The sequence below is a fragment of the Schistocerca serialis genome, chromosome 5 (assembly GCF_023864345.2).
Source record: "Schistocerca serialis cubense isolate TAMUIC-IGC-003099 chromosome 5, iqSchSeri2.2, whole genome shotgun sequence".
Taxonomy (NCBI): Eukaryota; Metazoa; Arthropoda; class Insecta; order Orthoptera; family Acrididae; genus Schistocerca; species Schistocerca serialis.
Window position 1 is genome coordinate 222,910,615 of NC_064642.1, and position 25,233 is coordinate 222,935,847.

A 25,233-nucleotide genomic window follows, 5' to 3' on the forward strand; every position below is an offset into this window, starting at 1 on the left:
AAATTAACCCCACGAAGATATTGTCATTTTCTTTTCTAATTTTTTAAAGTACACGGATAATTGATTTAAGAGTTCAAAAAGGGAAGGTACGAAGAATACTTACGGGAGAAACATTTGTAGGCACATGCAACAGAGCAAAGAACCTAGTCAACTGAAACGATAGGATCCCCTCATGTAGATATTAAGGTACATTATAGAAGCTAGGCACTTCGTCTCTGTGTGTTGGTTTTTGTATACTGGGCAGGACAAGGGCTGCAACGGCGCCCTGTGGAGGCAGTTGCACACCAAAGGCACCGCAGATTCTCTGAAATTATCGCACAAAAATTGCTGAGAACTCACAAATGACGCCATACGCATAGTGTCGTGTGTGTTTGCATAGAATACTTAAGGTAGGGTGGAACCTATGAAAAATCTCTAGGTTCCTATGTATCTTTATTATCTAAAACGTCTTATGTATCTATCAGGAAGAGATCATGCAGATAAAAGGAAGGATACTGCAGCACACAGAATGCGTACAGGCTGCCATCCTCTTCGTGCTCCACCTGTCAATGGCACTGGAAGAAACCTCAATATACAATTTACAATAAAAAGTACACACTACGAAATACTTTGCCTTGATACCCTGAAATCTTTCGTAAGTATATCTAAACAGATACTTCACAATTTGTAGAAGTTATCAGTGAACGACGATAATTTGCTTCACGTAGTAATCTTGTAAACAGGAATCGCTTCACTGTGCTACAAGTCGTTGAGTATTGGTAATATGATCCACATTTACCTGTTCTTCTGAATATTTACATCCAACAGAAGAGTTTTAATGTCGAAACCAGACAACTCAATGACCTGAAGGCTACCACGAAGTTAAATCTAAACACGTTGTTGCCTCCCCCCCCCCCCCCACCACCAAAGTGGAACAAATGTGGACAGTAACGGGAAATAGTGCCGTATTAGACAGACAGAGCCAGCGTAATACGGAGCAGGACTAATGGAACTTTCTGGAAAAGAAATTCCACGCCAAAATATGCCACATATAATCGAAAGCATCATATACATCTTTGAGTCCCGAAATTACCGAAAACTGTGAGAAGTACGGGAAGTAATATATTGGAAAAACAGAGAGAGAACAAATTACTACGGATACTCGTGGCAAAATAGAAACAAACTCCGTAGTGAAGTGTATCGCTCGCCGGTGCCGCATGTGATTCCATGAAAACAATTACTCTCTACGTTTCACAGTTCTGAGAAGTGAATTTCCTTTGAAATGAACAAAGTGTAATTTAATCTGCTGTCGTAAACCTCGTTACGACGTACGTGCCTGTGAGCGAAATACGTTTTTTGATATCGCTGCTGGTTATTACGTATTTTATGAGGATTTGAAAAATTGCTGCAGTTTTTACAGTTCATAGACGGATGGTATACACTGCATCGTTAGTTTTTGCCCTTAAATCTTAGTGTAACATCAAGGGATGATACATGCGAGAAGCCTACTGGACAAATTGTCTGTGCAAATTGCTTACCTGAATAATATTCGGGTTACTCACAAGGATGTTGAGGAACTAATAGGTAACGTTCAGTTAGGCTTTGCCAGAGATGGAGTTTTTACGCTGCGCTTGGTAATGGGAGAATGACTTAAAAAATTCTAGACTTTTCATGGAATCTGTTGACATGCAAATATTTTTTCTCAATATAAAATTTCAGAAAAAGTATTCATAAACACTGGTATATTCTACGGAAAAGATGGGTAACACGCAATTTGTGAATGAACCAAACGGGAACACCAGGACTGGAACACAAAGCTACAATTGCTTGGTGTAACAAGGGCACTCATGCTATCTTTCTCACTTTTCAAAATTTGTATCGAAGAGGCAATGAAGCAAACGAAAATAGTTCAGATATATGATGAAATTTCAGCGTGATAGGATATCAATGATACGATACAGTGATCAAACCGCGTTTTGATAATGGGGCTATTACGTGAAAATCCATGAGAATAAAGGAATTGTAATACATTGCACTACAATTTAATCGGTTGATTAGAAAATCACTAAATTCTTTTAATTTGGGCTGTAAAATAATTGCCAATGACCCAAGTAGATATGCTATATAATGCCCCTAGGGGTTGAGTTTCCGAAGATACTGAAACACCAACTGTTTTATTTCCAACCGAGAAACCAAATACCAATTTTCCCAGCTCTAGCTTCAAAATTGCCTTAGTAGCAGCTTATTTTCAAAAAAAATTCTTCCCCTTATCTAGCTCCATTAGTGGTGTAATTTCGAAAAATCTCTTCTGAAACAATGTCTGCAGTATAATACCAACACTCTCTCCTAATTTCAGGTTACGGCCGTTAGCAGTTTGCACTGGGCGATGAAGTGTCAATCAGTCAGTCAGCCAGGCCATTTACTTCTATATATAGAGAGTTCTCTTGAAAGTAAGAGCCAAACCGTGCGAAAAAAATTAGGTTAAGATATTAACGCTGGGATATATGTACTGCTGATGAGAAAAAACCATGCAAATGAGAGATAAGCATGTTGGGAGTTACTAGGACAGATATAAAAAATTGAAGAATTAAGAGGCTGTGATGGAAAAAACAATTATGTCCGTAATGAGGTCGACGGAACATGGAAACAGGTGACTGGATTGTTAGCTGGAGCAAGAACGTTGTTTGCAAGATTTCAAGCAATAAGAAAAGATCAAGAGTACGACAATTCAAGATGGGTACTTGGCATTGCAAAACGGGTATAACTAATTTATATTCTTGAGTCTGAAAATCGTACTGCAAGAGCAAAGGAAGAATTAATTCGACGCTAAATGTCAGATGCTATATGCTACCTCTAATTATGTTCGTCATCGTAACTGTTTGAAACATTGTTTCTTTACGGTATAAGGCGTTTTAATTGTGTACAACAGCATAGTGCCTGTTTTAGAGTTATTGCTGTTCCACCCTCGTGTTGTCACATCTCCATTTTCGCACTGACAGTTACGTATCTGTCGTTTGCACTTTGGTCCACTGTAAGAATTCCCGAGACCTGCGATAAATACTGCAGTTCTTTATGGTAATGAAAATATGTGAAGTTATAGAAAGTTATAAAAAGTAACAGTAGACGTAGTATTCCATAATAATGACTAAGGACCAATAAAACAGAGGAACAGTCTGCAGTCGCGCTTGTGAAAACAGTGCCCGGAGGGGGACTATAATAGGACCGCCGATAGAATAACAACATCGACGGTGCTTTTCCACAAACAAACAGAAAAATAAGTCAGAAAGAGAACAGTATGCTGTAGCCAATACGAAAAATTCATCCAGAACGGAATAAAAGCATACACTGATGGAGAGCTTTTAAGAAACGAGACGGGTTCTGGAAGGGCAGGCACCAGAGATCAAACTCGACCGTAGTATGGATCATGAAAAAATCTACAGAATATTAACAAGACTTATTTATGGTTAAGTCATTCAAAAATGTGCGGACTACTAGGCTTTATGGGAATACCAGAACACATTATACTGCAAATCAGATACCCATACGAAAACGAAGAAGCAACAGTAAAAATACTGCTAAAGTATACAGTAACTTTCGGGACAGGAAAACAGTCAGACACGGATGTCTATTACTGCCATTTCTTTCCTATTTGTATGGTGTATATCTAATGAGAACTGCAGGACTAACGGCTATAGAAACTGGAATTAAAACTCTGGGAGAACTACGTATGACCAGCAACTTAGGAAAGGCGGACTACACCAGTTTTTTGGAGGTAGTGACCAAGCCATTCGACGTATGCTGAAAAAATATGTAGACAATGAAAAAGTTGAGTTAGGGTTAAATTTCAAGGTAAAAACGAAAAAAAAATCTGACAACAGAAGCTGAGACCTATGTGAAGACAGACGGAAAAATCATTGAGGAACTCGATAAATACATATTTTTAAGCAGACTGTGCACCGAGAAAATGAGAACAAAAGTAAAACTAGGAAAAATCGTTGCAATGAAGTTAAGGAATTTGGTGATGGACGGAAACTGCCACAACAGACAAAAAAAAAAAAAAAATGGCTGAAGCTTTTTCCCGTAGTTTTTTTACAGACATGACGCATAACCAAGGAAAAAAATGGATGCGAAGAAAATCGATTCTTTTTAAATGCGAATTTGACGGAATAGCGTGACAATCTTGTGGATTAAAAAGTAAAAAAAAAATTGATTCCTGAAAAATGTAAAGCCAAAAATATCTTTGAAGGCCCAATCCTCTACATCAAATTAAGATATTTTTGGCATAACCTCATAAACTAAGGTTCTCGGACGAACAGGTCACAGCCGTGGAAGAAAATAATCGAGAACGTGGATATAGGATATCCAAGAATCACCCGAAACGCCCCAGAAGAACTGAAGACCAAAACAACGACCAGGAGTGCATTGAAGGACAACATTCATCTTGTCACCCTGAGTCAGGTAACTTGAAAGATCATAAGACCCAAACAGCAAAACATATACGCTTTACGGTGGGGAGACGAACAGACGAACTCGTGACAGGGAAGAGGTAATGCCAGTCTTCAGGATGTCGACAATGATGTTCATTTTGTTAGTCGAAGAAGCAGTAAAGTCAGTGAATGATAGTTTCAGAAGGGCAGTACAAGTGTAGATGGTACATAAAGCCAGTGTCATGTTACACTGACTATATAGCTAGACGTAAACAAGACTCAGAAAGCCGTTGACACAAGTGGAAAGCATACACTGACAGAAAATTAGGAGAAACAAGGCGATGGTGTAGGTGATTAAAAGCGGTAAAAAACAATAATGTGTCGCTTGACAGCAGAAGTGGGAACGAAACACTAGTAGAAGACGTTAAACAATTATTCTACAAAAAGATAAATATAAATGGCTGGAATAAACAAGATGGACACTGCCAGAGGAAGATATCTTCCACACAAGAGCTCTACTCGAACCCAATCTTGATATGGAAATGTAAAAGAATTTTCTAGAAACGTACGTCTTGCGGAAAGCATTGTAGTGAAGTAAAAGGTATGCCGTGGGAAACATTGAGGATGTTGGGTATAGTAGCTACGTAGAGATAGAAAGAAAAGAAGAAAAGAAACTAAAACGTCAGACATCTTGAAAGGTGGCTACACTGAGCCACTGCGCCAGAGATGCGCCAAAGAGTATTATTAAGCCGCCTCCACAGTGCTTGTCGAGAGCTCGTGGTAGTCAGTGCCTGTTAAGAACTCGTAGAAGTCAGTGCTTGGGGAGAGCTCGTCGGAGTCAGTGCCTGTCGAGGTCTCGTGGTAGTCTGTGCTGAGATGTTGTAGCAGAGAGTGTTTGTTGAGATGTGCTATTAGGCAGTGCTTGCTGAGATGTGATATTGGAGAGTTCTGGTTGAGATATAATGTAAGGATTAGAATGATTTTCATCAATATAAATGAGGTAATTAACTCAGTTTGTTTTTATTTTAGTGTCCTAAATAATGCGTCATTACAGGTTCAGTCAACAAAGCATCTTGCGTGTGTTCTTGTATTAGAGTGCAATTCTACTTTCCTTGGGCAATTATAGTATTTGCAATTTTGTTTTATCACGCCAGTAAAATTGATATAAAAAAATTCTTGTCTTGTTGAAGAAGAACCGTGCCAGATGTGCGTTGAGTCATACTTCCACATACAGAACAGTTATACTTATGCTTAGGTTTCGTAGGTTTCATAGTTGCTGGGGACTTAATTAATTAACTGTGTTAACGAAAATTTTCATCTCATTCTTTGTTGTTGTTCCTTGCAGTCAGATAGCGTAATAATACTAGTCAGGGCCAACCGTTTACGAAACAGCGTAATCGGACATACAGCTAGTAAAAACTAAAAATAATTTCATTATATTTAATTAAGCCCCCATGCACGTGGCGACCGCTGCTTCCGATCGTCCCTTGGAATTCTTCTGATTGTAAAAATAGTAGACAGTAGTATTGTTGTAGTAATTTGTAGTTTAGTAATTGTAGCCTATTTTGCATGTGTAGATTTGGTAATTGTCATTCTTCTAATGGTATTTTCCAAAATTTAAATTTGTTGTCTTGTCTATGGGTTTGACAATTTAGTGCAATTATTTCAATTGTTCGTTAATCGTGTTTGAGGGAAACATCTCGTGTGTATGGTATTGTTGGAGATAAAGAGTCATTGTGTGTAATTTTCATATAGTGACGAGTTTGGTATATTTTGTAAATGATTACGCGATCAATGAAAAAGGCAAAAATGATGGATAGTGAGAATGACGAAATTGTTGACATGGCGAACTCGCCAACAGAGGAAAACAGTATCATGAATAATGGATTGGAAAACAATTTAATCAGTCGAGAAAATAGTCCGGAACCATTTCAATATTTTTCTCAATCAGGAAATTCACAGAATACGAGATTAACGATAGAAGATTCTGGAATAGTATCGAACACAGATAGCTTTACAGCTATGACGAAGGAAACTGGTTTTGCGGGAAATGTAAGGGGCGAAAAGAATTTCGAACAAGTTAATATGGAGCAGTTGATGAGTGTAATACTAAATTTTCGATCTGAATTTAAAACAGAGATAGGAACAATGGGATCACAAATAGGAACAATTAAAACAGAGATGGGAACTTTACGATCTGAATTAAAAAATGATATGGAAACAATGGAAACACGGTTAGGATCTGAATTAAAGACAGTGGCAACACGTTTAGAAACAGAGATGGAAACAATGGAAACACGGTTAGACTCACGAATAGGGACATGGTTCAAAAACATGAAAGATGAATTAAAGAAAGAAATCAGATAAGAAGTACAATCGATTCTGAATGCTCACAATAATAGATTAATTGCAGTAGAGATTAGACATAGGGAACAGGATAGAGAACAGGAAGAAAGAGATCGCGTGACAGTACAGAAATTTTCAGAGTTAAATTTACAACGTGCAAAGGATAAGGAAGAAATATTTGAGAGAATCGAGGAATCCGTACCAAATGACAGATTAAATAACCTAACACAACAATATGAACAGCTAACTACCAAATGTGTCAATACTGAAACCAGAGTAGCGACACTTACGGAAGACGTAAACAAACAGAAAGAAAAAATAGGTGATTTAGCGGAAAGAGTTGAGGAGATATCAGATAAATTGACAAGTCTTAGTTTAAATGGGGACAGAGATTCGGATGATACAGCACCATTACCATTTGCAGAAACCGAAGAGTATCAGAACATAAATAAGCATGTTGAAAATCAGGGAAAATTTAATGAACGCGTGAAAAGGGAATTTGAGGTATTAAAAAAGCAAGTCAAACAAATTGAAGGCGAAATCGTAGGAAAAGACGGCAAAGGAAATTTAGACTCACAGATACCAGAAGGGTTTGAAGAAAATAATTTGTTTCATTTACGGGATGCAACAAGAGAGCGCCAGGCGCGCGAACTTTACGATAATCGACATTCGGACTGGGACAGACGCGGTAGGTCTTTGTCGCCACGAGGCGAAAACTTTGACTATAAACACTTTTTGACTGTCCGGAAATTTAAGATCTTCCGCAATTCTAAGATTGACATACATCCATGTTCATGGTTAGATCAATTTATGTACGCACTCCCACCAAATTGGCCACTAAGTCACAAACTGGAATTTATGCGTGGATATTTAGAAAACGAACCGGCGACGCGGATGCGCGCACTCATTAGAGATTGTAATAATCTAAATGATTTTTATCATGCATTTCTATCGGCAATTTGGTCCGAAAACACGTAAGACAGAGTCAAACATAGTCTGATTATGCAGCGTAATTTTAAACAGTCCGAGTTCCGCACGCCGGCACAATACTTTGAAGACATGATTCGAAAGAATCAGTTCCTGTCCAACCCTTACAGCCCGACTGAATTAATCCGCATTTGTTTAACTAAGCTGCCACAATCCATAAGACAAATTGCTCTAGCTGGAAGATGTAAAGACGACATCGAGACTTTTAAGACTTTGTTGCAAGAACTTGAGTATGACAACGACGACGGGACTTCTTGTAACTTTTTCAGTAACAGTAATTACAATAGATTTTCAGAGAAAAGAGATAGTGATCGGAACGGGCGTTATATGGGTAATTTTGAGAATGACAGACGTAACAGACAGGACAATAGATACCAGCCTTATGACAATAACAGACGTTCTAACAGAAATTACACAGACAATTATAATAACGGTAATTCGTACCGGAATGATCAATTATACGGAAACAGTAATCGGTATCATCAAGACAGAAATTATTCAAACAGTAATAGAAATTCTTACTACAGAAATAATCAGGGTAGTAGATACAACAATAATTTCAGAAGTGACAGTCGAAATTACACAAGGAGTAGTTATGCAGACAGACAGGAAAACAGAAATTTTAATAACAGACACAACCAAGATTTTACATCTAACAGACAGGAGGGACCTAATTGGCATCCTCCACGTGACAGAACTTCAGAGAGACAAGTGCAAATCGTAGAAATTGATCCGCGAAATGACGCGAATACTCAAAGACGTGACGCAAACAATCGACAATGACTTGCAGCTTCGGCTTCTGGCAGCATTATAGACGGTTCAGAAAGTAATGACACTACGACTTTACACTACGTACGCCTGGAAGACATGAGAGACATTTTGCTAGACGAAAAGGAAAATAATGTAGACGCATTTTTACACCCTGTTATTGAAGTATGTATGGGTAAGAATAAGTTCACTGCAGTTTTAGATTCTGGGAGCCCATTGAATGTCATTAGTGAATCAGTTTTTCGTATATGTGAAAGAACTATTGCCTGTCCTGTGTTACCTATTTCTAAAACTACAATTCGAGGAGCGATTTCTGGAAAAAGTGTGGAAGTCAAACAACAGACCAACTTAAATTTCATTTGTCAAGGATACGAATTTTCTGCTAATTTTATTATTGTTCCATTACTCAACACACAAATTATATTAGGTATGGAGTTTCTTAACGCACATAAGGCAATTTTGAACTTTAAAGAAGGAAGTGTGAATTTGACTGTTGCTGGAATGCCGAAATGTTTGAAATTTTTCGAGTGTTTAACAAGATTTGAGTCAGATACAAAATGTTTAAGGTTTCTTACTTCTGATGTTTTCGTTGAGTATTATGACGACAATGTGTTCATTCATGACAATGACAATAGATACAGGGACGCGATGGATGATATAATTAATAGCGAAGAATTAATAAATGAAAAGGTTAAGAAAGCTGAAGTGCCAGATGACGTTGCAAGAGAAGAGCTGCACCACATTTTGACTTCACATGCTACAGTATTTAGTCATCACACAGGAACTATACAAGGCCTACAATATTTATTTAAAGTAAAAGAACACACACCAGTTCGGGGGAAAACGTACGCTATTCCTTTGGCTTACAGAGACAAGGTTAAGAATGAACTTCAGTACATGTTAGATCAGGGCATTATTGAGCCTGCAGTCAGCCCTTATACCAGTCCATTACACGTTGTTCTTAAAAAGGATGGGTCAATTCGTTTGGTTCTGGACTCCAGACAGATAAATAATATCATCATTCCTGAAACTGACCGCCCACAAAATTTAGATGAACTTCTTCAACATTTCGATGGAATTAAAGTTTTATCCACGATTGATATGCGCGCAAGTTTTTGGCAAATAGAACTCCACCCTGATTGTAGAAAATATACTGCCTTTTTAGCCTTTGGTAACTGTTACCAGTTTCGGAAATTACCGTTTGGACTTACTGTATCTTCAGCAGCATTCATTCGTAGCTTAAACGAAATATTACCCGTTTATCTTCGTGACAATATTACTTCATATGTGGACGATATTCTTATTGCTAAACATTCTTGGAGTGAACACAACAAAATTTTGGATTCATTGTTACGTATCTTTGCAAGAGTTGGCATTACAGTGAACTTAGAAAAATCTGAATTTAGTCGTTCTCAGGTGAAATTTCTCGGTCACATTATTTCTACAGAAGGTATTCTTCCTGATCCAGAAAAATTAGACGCTATTCGTAACTATGCTGTTCCTACCACAAAACGTGATGTTCGTAGTTTCCTTGGTGTCTGTAATTTTCTACATCTACATCTACATCTACATTGATACTCCGCAAGCCACCCAACGGTGTGTGGCGGAGGGCACTTTACGTGCCACTGTCATTACCTCCCTTTCCTGTTCCAGTCGCGTATGGTTCGCGGGAAGAACGACTGTCTGAAAGCCTCCGTGCGCGCTCTAATCTCTCTAATTTTACATTCGTGATCTCCTCGGGAGGTATAAGTAGGGGGAAGCAATATATTCGATACCTCATCCAGAAACGCACCCTCTCGAAACCTGGCGAGCAAGCTACACCGCGATGCAGAGCGCCTCTCTTGCAGAGTCTGCCACTTGAGTTTTTTAAACATCTCCGTAACGCTATCACGGTTACCAAATAACCCTGTGGCGAAACGCGCCGCTCTTCTTTGGATCTTCTCTATCTCCTCCGTCAGACCGATCTGGTACGGATCCCACACTGATGAGCAATACTCAAGTATAGGTCGAACGAGTGTTTTGTAAGCCACCTCCTTTGTTGATGGACTACATTTTCTAAGCACTCTCCCAATGAATCTCAACCTGGTACCCGCCTTACCAACAATTAATTTTATAAGATCATTCCACTTCAAATCGTTCCGCACGCATACTCCCAGATATTTTACAGAAGTAACTGCTACCAGTGTTCGTTCCGCTATCATATAATCATACAATAAAGGATCCTTCTTGCTATGTATTCGCAATACATTACATTTGTCTATGTTAAGGGTCAGTTGCCACTCCCTGCACCAAGTGCCTATCCACTGCAGATCTTCCTGCATTTCGCTACAATTTTCTAATGCTGCAACTTCTCTGTATGCTACAGCATCATCCGCTAAAAGCCGCATGGAACTTCCGACACTATCTACTAAGTCATTTATATATATTGTGAAAAGCAATGGTCCCATAACACTCCTCTGTGGCACGCCAGAGGTTACTTCAACGTCTGTACACGTCTCTCCATTGATAACAACATGCTCATTTTTCCTCGTGGAAAAATGAGGAAGCTCAGTCAGAATTTGAACAGCTTCGTGATGCTTTAGTTGCTGCTCCACTTCTTTCACATCCGGATTTATCTAAAGATTTTTGTTTGGCGACGGACTCATCATACAATGGCCAAGGTGCACATTTATTTCAAGAGATAGAAGAAAACGGCGTTGTAGTACAGAAAACTATTGCATTTGGAAGTCGTGTTCTTTCTAAATCAGAAAAGAATTATTCGATTACGGAACTTGAAGCTTTGGCTGTTGTTTGGGCTTTTACAAAATTTCGGACATTTTTGTTTGGTAGACATACGAAGGTTTACACCGATCATCGAGCTCTGGAATTTCTCATGTCAACAAAATTAACTCATGGCAGATTGTCACGATGGGCGTTGTATCTACAGGAATTTGATTTTAGCATTGTTTACATACAGGGTTCTTCAAATATTGTTGCTGATGCTTTATCACGTGCACCTATGGGTTTGGAACAAAGTGCTGAAGAGGATTGCATAGAAAACAATTATTGTTTGATGTATATTCAAGGTGTAGCGTTTGAGAACTTTATTTCGTCTTCGCTCCAGGACATCGCTAAGGAGCATAATAAGGATCCAATCTGGAAGGACATTAAGGAGAAGTGGAGGAGAAACGAAAGCGTAGCGATTAGACAGCATTATTTAGTCCGCAATGACATTCTTTTTAAACGAAAATCGGTCGATAACTCTGTTTGGTTAGTTTGTATTCCTGATGAGTGGGTTAATAAGCTGATTTGGTATACGCATTTCAGTTATGCACACTTTGGTCCCAGAAAATGCTTTCATAAATTACGAGAAAATTGCTACTTCAGTAATATGGAAAAACGTATTCGATCTGTTCTGGCCAAATGCAAATTATGTCAAAAGGCTAAGCCGCCAACAGTTTCTCACAGAGCACCGTTGTTTCCTATCATTCCAGCGAAATTAAAGGAGATGGCTGCAGTCGATTTGTTCGGTCCAGTGGTTCGTTCTACTAATGGTTTTGCGTACATTTTCGTAGCAGTGGAGTTGACATCAAAATATGTGTGTTTTACACCTTTACGCAAAGCAACAGCTCGTTCAGTATCTAACGCTTTTATCAAACATTTTCTTAAAGAAGTTGGTCATGTTGATAAGGTTGTATCAGATAATGGATCACAGTTTCGTTCTAAAATTTGGCTTCGTACTCTACAGCGTCGTAAAATTAAACCAATTTTCATTTCACTTTTTCACCCTCAATCTAACGCTTCAGAGAGATGGATGAAGGAAATCAATAAATTGTGTCGTCTTTATTGTCATCAGAATCACAGAACGTGGGATCAGTATCTTCATATTTTTCAAAACATTCTGAATGAACTCCCTAATGATTCAACTTCTTTACCGCCTATATTGATATTAAAAAACAAAGCACCGATAAATCGCATTTCTGAATTACACTCCTGGAAATTGAAATAAGAACACCGTGAATTCATTGTCCCAGGAAGGAGAAACTTTATTGACACATTCCTCGGGTCAGATACATCACATGATCACACTGACAGAACCACAGGCACATAGACACAGGCAACAGAGCATGCACAATGTCGGCACTAGTACAGTGTATATCCACCTTTCGCAGCAATGCAGGCTGCTTTTCTCCCATGGAGACGATCGTAGAGATGCTGGATGTAGTCCTGTGGAACGGCTTGCCACGCCATTTCCACCTGGCGCCTCAGTTGGACCAGCGTTCGTGCTGGACGTGCAGACCACGCGAGACGACGCTTCATCCAGTCCCAAACATGCTCAATGGGGGACAGATCCGGAGATCTTGGCTGGCCAGGGTAGTTGACTTACACCTTCTAGAGCACGTTGGGTGGCACGGGATACATGCGGGCGTGCATTGTCCTGTTGGAACAGCAAGTTCCCTTGCCGGTCTAGGAATGGTAGAACGATGGGTTCGATGACGGTTTGGATGTACCGTGCACTATTCAGTGTCCCCTCGACGATCACCTGTGGTGCACGGCCAGTGTAGGAGATCGCTCCCCACACCATGATGCCGGGTGTTGGCCCTGTGTGCCTCGGTCGTATGCAGTCCTGATTGTGGCGCTCACCTGCACGGCGCCAAACACGCATACGACCATCATTGGCACCAAGGCAGAAGCGACTCTCATCGCTGAAGACGACACGTCCCCATTCGTTCCTCCATTCACGCCTGTCGCGACACCACTGGAGGCAGGCTGCCCGATGTTGGGGCGTGAGCGGAAGACGGCCTAACGGTGTGCGGGACCGTAGCGCAGCTTCATGGAGACGGTTGCGAATGATCCTTGCCGATACCCCAGGAGCAACAGTGTCCCTAATTTGCTGGGAAGTGGCGGTGCGGTCCCCTACGGCACTGCGTAGGATCCTACGGTCTTGGCGTGCATCCGTGCATCGCTGCGGTCCGGTCCCAGGTCGACGGGCACGTGCACCTTCCGCCAACCACTGGCGACAACATCGATGTACTGTGGAGACCTCACGCCCCACGTGTTGAGCAATTCGGCGGTACGTCCACCCGGCCTCCCGCATGCCCACTATACGCCCTCGCTCAAAGTCCGTCAACTGCACATACGGTTCACGTCCACGCTGTCGCAGCATGCTACCAGTGTTAAAGACTGCGATGGAGCTCCGTATGCTACGGCAAACTGGCTGACACTGACGGCGGCGGTGCACAAATGCTGCGCAGCTAGCGCCATTCGACGGCCAACACCGCGGTTCCTGGTGTGTCCGCTGTGCCGTGCGTCTGATCATTGCTTGTATAGCCCTCTCGCAGTGTCCGGAGCAAGTATGGTGGGTCTGACACACCGGTGTCAATGTGTTCTTTTTTCCATTTCCAGGAGTGTAGTTCCTTTTCCGCCTTCACGGAAACTGCGGCATTCTGAGGTTGTCAACCTGGCTCTGCAAAATATTGCATCTGCGGCTGCTAGAAGAGAGAAATCAGCTAAGCGTCCTGGTCGTTCAAAAATCTTGTCATCGTTTGTCTCACAAAGGAAAAGGCTTGTGTCGCAAATTTTTTTTGCTTTATAACTGTCCATATAGAATTCGCAAAATTATTCATGATAACACTGTCGAAGTAGAAACTCTTAAATCTCGACGCTCTAAAGGAATACATCATATATCTAACGTAAAATTTTTTTTGTGGAATGACATACTTTTGAGAAACTGAGAGCTAGATGTAAACATGCGGAGAGTGCAAGGATACCGCGCTGTGTTTTGGCGGCTGCACATGCTCAAAGCAACAGTCAAGTCTGCGCGCCGCACAAGGCAGTCGTTGACCGCAAACAATTGCTTCCTACGTCACGCGCCTACAGCTGATCGAGCGCTCAGTGCGAATGCACTGACAGCCGCAAACAAATACACAGTTTAATTTCTCCGATTAAATCCAGTATAAAGCTATAATGACTCGATGAATTCTTTTATTAACATTCAGTATTTTTCAGGATACGGTTCTATAAAATATTTAAGAACTTCAGGTAAATTCTGTGCGTGTCCGACGTTAAGACGGCTTGCTATCGAGAAATTTTCAGGAAGAATGTAATTTCCAAGAAGAAACTAATAAACTAAAAAAGGTAACTGTTAATTGAGTTCATTTTTCAGGTAACATATTTCCACTTAGGTACGTACTTTAGACGTAATTTGCTGCTCGCGATTACGTGATTCATACTTTGTGCTACTTTCATGTTCTATGAATTTACTTGTGAAGCGACGTGCTTGCGTACGTTAACTGATTTTGACAATGATTATTAATGAACAGGATTGTTATTTGTATATATTATGCATCGCTTGGCTGCTATGCTTTTTCACTGATGTCATACTTTTTAATTATGTGCCTGCTGTGCTTATTTATTTAAATTATAATTGTCACCTGATTAGTTGTGCTGATATGTATGTAAGTTATACTTTGTGATTTATCTGCTTGCGCCTTCATGTTTACTTATTAAGATGACATATGAACATTTATTTGCTTATGCTGATATGATGCTAATGACATGTTTACTGCTTTGCGTATGGATTGCATATTTATACATATCTGTTGTTGTCATAACTACTCTTTAATTTGGTGTATAGAAATGCTGATATACTGTGTACAAACAGAGAGTTTAGGTCACACTATTGGATTAATTATAGATTGTTCGCTTGGCAGAGCCTCGTTGTAAGGATTGTGCTGCATCCACTTGTTGACATTCTGTTCTCTACTGGTATATTTACTCGCTATTGCTTGTTTTGCTTACGCAGTGCCTTATATTTTTAAGATAAGAAAATGATCTGCTATGATTCGACGAACGACATTGGTACAAAGAACTTCGTTGAAGTCACATGAGCTGGAGGTTTTATGGAAGCTGTATAAATTTATGCTAATAGGAAGGAAGCTAACGACATGACATACCGAAACTAGGTTTAGACCATTGACAGTCATTACATTGCATTTTTCGTGAGCAATTGAAATAGGAAGTGATACTTGACACAAGAAATACTCCACATGTTTGCTTCTGCCATAATTCTTGAAGTGATGTACACACTGTGAAATATTATGATCATTCACACTCCGTAATCGTATTTAATTACTGAGAGTTATTCGAACTAAGTCTGTTAGAGGTCACGTATGCATTTCTTTTGTTTATAATTTATAATGAGTAGAAGATTTGGGTCAGATGGATTACACAGAGGTTGTGTGTTGACAATGTGTCTTCGGATTGTATGGGATGCTGAACTGAAGTTTGCATTAGGATTTTATCTGTACTTGTTCGAGGAGACTGACTAGAGGAAAGAGTTGTTATGGAAGTGAAATGATATTGGTAATAAGGTTTATATGTATCGACGCATTGAAGTATTATTGAGGTATTATTGAGACTGTGTGAAGTTGACGATTATTGGAGTTTTGGTGGATAAGAGGTAAAGTAAGTGAGGAGCATATATTGGCAATAAGGTTTATACGTATCGACGTATTGAAGAGGTATTATTGAGGTATTATTGAGATTGTGTGAAGTTGATGATTATTGGAGTTTTGGTGGATAAGAGGTGAAGTGAGTGAGGTGCATATTTTTTTTTTTGTTGGTCTTATGGAACAAGGAGGATGAAGATAGCAGACTAGAACACTAAAGTAGAAGGAAGATAGTCTATACACACTTTGTTAAATCACTAAGCAGTATATACTTTTTTTTGAAGAGAGGAAGTATTTGCATATCTTGGCTCACTGACAGTTGTTCAACAACAGTACATTTGATATGGCTTGGCAAACATTGGTCTTGACATGATGACTATGACGTTGACTTAACTATTATTGACTGTTATACATTGCTGCCACTACTACTTGATACACATGATGAACATCAGATTTTGACAGAATTGCATTTACACAGTTGACACTATTCAATTACACAGTAATACTTAATGTGGATGAAAGATGAATGAGTGTGTTTTGTGTGTTTTCCTTTCCTAATCCTACCCAACTATCTCCTAAATATTATTTTATTTGTTTGTTGTGGCTTGCACTGACACCCATAAATATTATAGGTTTACTGATATTTGAGTATTTGTAATAGTTAATATGAAAATTATCTGACATCATTTGTGTGTTTGTTATGATCTGTATGTTTAGTGTAAAAGCATTTGTATGTGCATTGAAACTATTGTTCAAGCCTGAACTGTCTGATTAGTGATGGTAAATACACTCCTGGAAATGGAAAAAAGAACACATTGAGACCGGTGTGTCAGACCCACCACACTTGCTCCGGACACTGCGAGAGGGCTGTACAAGTGATGATCACACGCACGGCACAGCGGACACACCAGGAACCGCGGTGTTGGCCGTCGAATGGCGCTAGCTTCGCAGCATTTGTGCACCGCCGCCGTCAGTGTCAGCCAGTTTGCCGTGGCATACGGAGCTCCATCGCAGTCTTTAACACTGGTAGCATGCTGCGACAGCGTGGACGTGAACCGTATGTGGAGTTGACGGACTTTGAGCGAGGGCGTATAGTGGGCATGCGGGAGGCCGGGTGGACCTACCGCCGAATTGCTCAACACGTGGGGCGTGACGTCTCCACAGTACATCGATGTTGTCGCCAGTGGTCGGCGGGAGGTGCACGTACCCGTCGACCTGGGACCGGACTGCAGCGACGCACGGATGCACGCCAAGACCGTAGGATCCTACGCAGTGCCGTAGGGGACCGCACCGCAACTTCCCAGCAAATTAGGGACACTGTTGCTCCTGGGGTATCGGCGAGGACCATTCGCAACCGTCTCCATGAAGCTGGGCTACGGTCCCGCACACCGTTAGGCCGTCTTCCGCTCACGCCCCAACATCGTGCAGCCCGCCTCCAGTGGTGTCGCGACAGGCGTGAATGGCGTGAATGGAGGGACGAATGGAGACGTGTCGTCTTCAGCGATGAGAGTCGCTTCTGCCTTGGTGCCAATGATGGTCGTATGCATGTTTGGCGCCGTGCAGGTGAGCGCCACAATCAGGACTGCATACGACCGAGGCACACAGGGCCAACACCCGGCATCATGGTGTGGGGAGCGATCTCCTACACTGGCCGTACACCACAGGTGATCGTCGAGGGGACACTGAATAGTGCACGGTACATCCAAACCGTCATCGAACCCATCGTTCTACCATTCCTAGACGGGCAAGGGAACTTGCTGTTCCAACAGGACAATGCACGTCCGCATGTATCCCGTGCCACCCAACGTGCTCTAGAAGGTGTAAGTCAACTACCCTGGCCAGCCAAGATCTCCGGATCTGTCCCCCTTTGAGCATGTTTGGGACTGGATGAAGCGTCGTCTCACGCGGTCTGCACGTCCAGCACGAACGCTGGTCCAACTAGGCGCCAGGTGGAAATGGCATGGCAAGCCGTTCCACAGGACTACATCCAGCATCTCTACGATCGTCTCCATGGGAAAAAAGCAGCCTGCATTGCTGCGAAAGGTGGATATACACTGTACTAGTGCCGACATTGTGCATGCTCTGTTGCCTGTGTCTATGTGCCTGTGGTTCTGTCAGTGTGATCATGTGATGTATCTGACCCCAGGAATGTGTCAATAAAGTTTCCCCTTCCTGGGACAATGAATTCACGGTGTTCTTATTTCAATTTCCAGGAGTGTATTATGAACTGTTACCTGCACTTTTCAACATGGTGTGCGACACTTAGAAATGTTTAATTTCTGCTGATGAACTGTGTGATCAGTGATAGTGAACATTATGGACTGTTACTTGTACTTTTTCTACATGATTGGTGACATTTAGGAATGATTAATTTCTGCTGATGAACAGTGTGATTAGTGATAGTGAATATCATGGACCGCTTTCCGGCCCTACTCAACATTGCTGGGTGCCACTGATGGATTGCTTCTACTGACCTAATGTGACTTGTTGCTGTGTGTACCTCTTCAACATTGTTAGGTGCCACTGACGAACTGCTTCTACTGAAATGAAGTCACTTGTTGCTGTCTGCATCTAGTCAGCATTGCTGGGTGCCACTAATGGAACTGCTTCTACTGAAATGAAGTTACTTGTTGGTGTCTGCACCTGCTCAACATTACTGGGTGCACTACTTCTATGGAAATGATGTCACTTGCCGGTGTCTGCACTTACTCAATATTGCTGGGTGCCACTGATGGACTGCTTCTACTGAACTAATGTGACTTGTTGGTGTCTGCACCTGCTCAACATTGCTGGGTGAAACTGATGGACTGCTTCTACTGAAATGATGTCACTTGTTGGTGTCTGCACCAGCTCAACATTGCTGGGTGCAACTGATGGACTGCTTTTACTGAAATGATGTCACTTGTTGGTGTCTGCACCTGCTCAACATTGCTGGGTGCAACTGATGGACTGCTTCTACTGAAATGATGTCACTTGTTGGTGTCTGCACCTGCTCTCAACATTGCTGGGTGCAACTTATGGACTGCTTCTACTGAAATAATGTCACTTGTTGGTGTCTGCACCTGCTCAACATTGCTGGGTGCAACTGATGGACTGTTTCTACTGAAATGATGTCACTTGTTGGTGTCTGCACCTGCTCAACATTGCTGGGTGCAACTGATGGACTGCTTCTACTGAAATGATGTCACTTGTTGGTGTCTGCACCTGCTCAACATTACTGGGTGCCACAGATGGAACTGCTTCTACTGAAATGATGTCACTTGTTGGTGTCTGCACCTGCTCAACATTGCTGGGTGGAACTGATGGACTGCTTCTACTGAAATGATGTCACTTGTTGGTGTCTGCACCTGCTCAACATTGCTGGGTGCAACTGATGGACTGCTTCTACTGAAATGATGTCACTTGTCGGTGTCTGCACCTGCTCAACATTGCTGGGTGCAAGTGATGGACTGTTTCTATTGAAATGATGTCACTTGTTGGTGTCTGCACTTGCTCAACATTGCTGGGTGCAACTGATGGACTGCTTCTACTGAAATGAAGTCACTTGTCGGTGTCTGCACCTGCTCAACATTGATGGGTGCAACTGATGGACTGCTTCTACTGAGATGATGTCACTTGTTGGTGTCTGCACCTGCTCAACATTGATGGGTGCAACTGATGGACTGCTTCTACTGAAATGATGTCACTTGTTGGTGTCTGCACCTGCTCAACATTGCTGGGTGCAACTGATGGACTGCTTCTACTGAAATGATGTCACTTGTTGGTGTCTGCACCTGCTCAACATTACTGGGTGCCACAGATGGAACTGCTTCTACTGAAATGATGTCACTTGTTGGCGTCTGAACCTGCTCAACATTGCTGGGTGGAACTGATGGACTGCTTCTACTGAAATGATGTCACTTGTTGGTGTCTGCACCTGCTCAACATTGCTGGGTGCAACTGATGGACTGCTTCTACTGAAATGATGTCACTTGTCGGTGTCTGCACCTGCTCAACATTGCTGGGTGCAAGTGATGGACTGTTTCTACTGAAATGATGTCACTTGTTGGTGTCTGCACTTGCTCAACATTGCTGGGTGCAACTGATGGACTGCTTCTACTGAAATGAAGTCACTTGTCGGTGTCTGCACCTGCTCAACATTGATGGGTGCAACTGATGGACTGCTTCTACTGAAATGATGTCACTTGTTAGTGTCTGCACCTGCTCAACATTGATGGGTGCAACTGATGGACTGCTTCTACTGAAATGATGTCACTTGTTGGTGTCTGCACCTGCTCAACATTGCTGGGTGCAACTGATGGACTGCTTCTACTGAAATGATGTCACTTGTTGGTGTCTGCACCTGCTCTCAACATTGCTGGGTGCAACTGTTGGACTGCTTCTACTGAAATGATGTCACTTGTTGGTGTCTGCACCTGCTCAACATTGCTGGGTGCAACTGATGGACTGCTTCTACTGAAATGATGTCACTTGTTGGTGCCTGCACCTGCTCAACATTGCTGGGTGCAACTGATGGACTGCTTCTACTGAAATGATGTCACTTGTTGGTGTCTGCACCTGCTCAACATTACTGGGTGTCACAGATGGAACTGCTTCTACTGAAATGATGTCACTTGTTGGAGTCTGCACCTGCTCAACATTGCTGGGTGCAACTGATGGACTGCTTCTACTGAAATGATGTCACTTGTTGGTGTCTGCACCTGCTCAACATTGCTGGGTGCAACTGATGGACTGCTTCTACTGAAATGATGTCACTTGTCGGTGTCTGCACCTGCTCAACATTGCTGGGTGCAACTGATGGACTGTTTCTACTGAAATGATGTCACTTGTCGGTGTCTGCACCTGCTCAACATTGCTGGGTGCAACTGATGGACTGCTTCTACTGAAATGATGTCACTTGTTGGTGTCTGCACCTGCACAACATTGCTGGGTGCAACTGATGGAACTGCTTCTACTGAAATGATGTCACTTGTTGGTGTCTGAACCTGCTCAACATTGCTGGGTGCAACTGATGGACTGCTTCTACTGAAATGATGTCACTTGTTGGTGTCTGAACCTGCTCAACATTGCTGGGTGCAACTGATGGACTGCTTCTACTGAAATGATGTCACTTGTTGGTGTCTGCACCTGCTCAACATTGCTGGGTGGAACTGCTGGACTGCTTCTACTGAAATGATGTCACTTGTTGGTGTCTGCACCTGCTCTCAACATTGCTGGGTGCAACTGATGGACTGTTTCTGCTGAAATGATGTCACTTGTTGGAGTTTGCACCTGTTGACCATTACTGTGCTGGAATTATCAACAATTTTTTTTTTGAATAATTAAAAGTATTTTATGTGAACATTTGTATATACTGATTTTTTGTGTATTGTGTGAACTCTTATGTAAAGTCACATGTATGAAAAGAAGTTGTATTGCCTACTGTATTTCATATATTAGGTTATTGAAATGTCAGTGCAAAGCCAAAATTTTGACTAATTATGTGATATTTAGGTATTAATATTATCTTTTATTTTTGTCTGTATTTTTGTGGACGAATTTGGTGGTATTTTCACCACCAATGCTGGCAAAAATACCATCAAATTCTGGCCTGAGGAGGAGGGGCATATGAAAGGTGGCTACACTGAGCCACTGCGCCAGAGTTTGCGCCGAAGAGTATTATTAAGCCGCCTCCACAGTGCTTGTCGAGAGCTCGTGGTAGTCAGTGCCTGTTAAGAACTAGTAGAAGTCAGTGCTTGGGGAGAGCTCGTCGGAGTCAGTGCCTGTCGAGGTCTCGTGGCAGTCTGTGCTGAGGTGTTGTAGCAGAGAGTGTTTGTTGAGATGTGCTATTAGGCAGTGCTTGCTGAGATGTGATATTGGGGAGTTCTGATTGAGATATAAAGTAAGGATTAGAATGATTTTCATCAATATAAATGAGGTAATTAACTCAGTTTGTTTTTATTTTAGTGTCCTAAATAATGCGTCATTACAGGTTCAGTCAACAAAGCATCTGGCGTGTGTTCTTGTATTAGAGTGCAATTCTACTTTCCTTGAGCAATTACAGTATTTGTAATTTTCTTTTATCACGTCAGTAAAATAGGTATAAAAAAATTCTTGTCTTGTTGAAGAAGAACCGTGCCAGATGTGCGTTGAGTCATACTTCCACATACAGAACAGTTATACTTATGCTTAGGTTTCGTAGGTTTCATAGTTGCTGGGGACTTAATTAATTAACTGTGTTAACGAAAATTTTCATCTCATTCTTTGTTGTTGTTCCTTGCAGTCAGATAGCGTAATAATACTAGTCAGGGCCAACCGTTTACGAAACAGCGTAATCGGACATACAGCTGCTAAAAACTAAAAATAATTTCATTATATTTAATTAAGCCCCCATGCAATCTGACCATATAAATCTAGCCACGCCCAACGCCGGAGGTGTACATGAGAGCTCACGCTACATTAAGATTCAAAGGCAGACGCCCCATTTAACTGAAATTTGGTTTACGTTTCCAGGCAATACCGACACTCTTGTGAGTACTACTCTTTGGCATCCTTCGTTTTGTTGATAATAGCTGTATTGCATGGGCTGTATAACCTTACTTGCAAATTTCCTTTTCAAGGGAAAATCCTAGAGAATAGGAACAACCGCAACTAAATTCCTTAGATACCGAACAGCGCTATCTCGGTATCTGATCACGGATACGATCACCACGAGAGAACCTACCAGTCTCTCCGAAATCAGTCAAAAATGTAAATGGCACCTTCTTCTTCAAAGACGCGCCCTGACACACAAATCGACCTCCCTTGCGTCGATCGGCACCAAGGCAGGAAGATAAATCTTTGCGGAAAGAAAACAAATTTTCGGTATTCTGTGTCCCACTAGCTACAACTTGGTCACTATCCATCTCAGCAGTTGGCTGGAGACATACATTTTGACGTCGGAAGCTTACTTAGCAGCGGTGACTCCGGGGACATAAAATTCTGGTATTTTCACCACTCATTATCCTTGTTAGGACAGCGGTTGCTGCTAGATGGTTCACACGGAAGACGCGAACGGCTATGAAATTCGTCTCCAGGCACTGGGTACGTAGAGCCTTGTTACAGTTTTAGTGTTAATTACTATGCGCAGAGACGAGTAATGACACCCGCTATAACCTGCTGCTCTTCTGAGGGAAAGTGAGCATCTGTTTCAGGAGAAAGCGTTGGGATAACCTGATGGATGCTGTAAGCCGCCTTCGACGTTATTGTGCGTCCACAGGACATCGCTATCACCCCACTCTCAATCCTCTTATCGCATCGAATGAACTCTCATTAGTGCACTACTCCCTCAGACTTATATCGAAGTATTTCCCCAACAGAATCTTCAGCGCAGAGGTTGAATTTAGCTTCCAGAGAAATGGTAGTCAACCTTTTTCACCTACTGCCCTCTTTTGTATCCTTGCTGGTAGTAAAATTTTGTAACCGGTCACCGGTTCCACAGCAATGGCGACTGATAAATTATGGAGGTAACTTTACAAAATTTATAAAGCAAACCTACAACAAATTAAGGCATTTAATGCCAGAATGAGACCTGTTCCTATCACAGCACAAAAAAGGCAAATGTGTCCTGGACAGAGATAAGGATGCTGAAGAAGGGAACTAGCATTTGGGCTTACCTAGTAGCTTGAAAAAATTTATATCAAAAGATATTGACATAATCGTGAATTTTTACTTGATAATACTAGTACCAACGTCATGTAATATAACTAGTATCAATATCGTGTAACTGTATCAACCAAAATAACATGATACACGATACCATGTCATTAAACATGGCACATGCCATCAAGTCACCATAAAGGTCATTTGGAATGTCATGCAATATTACAGAAATTGTGATAAAAGTTAGTGATCCATGCTTCTCCACTCTGGGATAACGCCTATTATAGATGCATCCCCACCATCGAATAATTCCTATCCATCAGCACACACAAAAAACAGGGTTGGTTTAGGGAAGAAATGGTCCAACCGGAGAAAAGTCAACACCCCCTCACCATCCATCTAGGAATGGATAAAATGTTTTAGCGTCCCCCAAATATCATATTCGCCCTTTGTAATTACCCCCCCCCCCCAGAAAAAAGAAATACCTTATTTAGCCACTAAGTGTATGCTCCTCAGCCGTATGATATTATACACTGAAGAGCCAAAGACACTGGTACTCCTTCCTAATGTCATGTAGGGTCCCAGCGAGCCCGCAGAACTGCCGCAACACGACATGGCATAGACTGGACTAATGTCTGAAGTAGTTCTGGAGGATCTGACACCATGAATCCTGCAGGGCTGTCTATATATCGGTAGGATTACGAGGGGATGAAGACCTCTTCTGAACAGCACGTTGCAAGGCATTCCAGATAAGCTCAATAGTGTTCGTATCTGGGGAGTGTGGTAGCTAGAGTAAGTGTTTCTGCTTAGAAGAGTGTTCCTGGAGCCAATCTGTAGCAAATCTGGACGTGTCCTGCTGGAATTGCTCAAGTCCAACCGTTGGAATGCACAACGGACATGAATGAATGCACGTGATCAGACAAAATGCTTACGCACGCGTCATCTGTCAGAGACGTATCTAGTCCAATCAGGGGTCCTATATCATTCCAACTGCACACGCCCCACACCATTACAGAGCCTCCACCAACTTGAATATTCCCCTACTGAAATGCAGCGTCCGTGGATTCATGAGGCTGTCTCCATACCCGTGCACGTCCATCCGCTCGATGCAATTTGAAACGAGATTCGTCCAACCAAGCAACATGTTTCCACCCATGTAGGTGTTGACGCGTCCTGGCGAGGCGTAAAGATTTGTGTCCAGCAGTCATCAAGGGTACACGGGTGGGCCTCCGGCTCCGAACAGCCACATCGAAGATGTTTCGTTGAATGGTTTGCACGCTGACGCTTGTTGATGGACCAGTATTAAAATTTTGCAGCAGTTTGCGGAAGAGTTGCACTTCTGCCACGTTGAAAGATTCTCCCCAGTCATAGGTGGTCCCGTTCTTAGAGGATCTTTTTCCGGTTACAACGATGTCGGAGATTTGATGTTTTACGGGATTGCTGATATTCACAGTACACTCGTGAAATGGTCGTACGGGAAAATCCCCACTTCATCGCTACCTCGGCGATGCTGTGCCCCATCACTCGTGCGCCTACTACAGCACCACGTTCAAACCCACTTAAATTTGATAACGTGCCATTGTAGCAGCTGTGACTGATCTGACAACTGAGTCATACACTTGTTGCCTTATATAGGCGTTGCCGACCTCAGTTTCTTTTGGAGCTTCAGTGTATAA

The 25,233-nt window shown here is 41.9% G+C and overlaps 1 protein-coding gene across 1 annotated transcript in view; it reads right to left on the bottom strand.

The window, feature by feature from the left end:
- The window catches only part of LOC126481098 (uncharacterized), a 1,059,355-nt gene that overhangs the window by 38,115 nt on the left and 996,007 nt on the right, over positions 1–25,233 (bottom strand). The window lies entirely within an intron of this gene.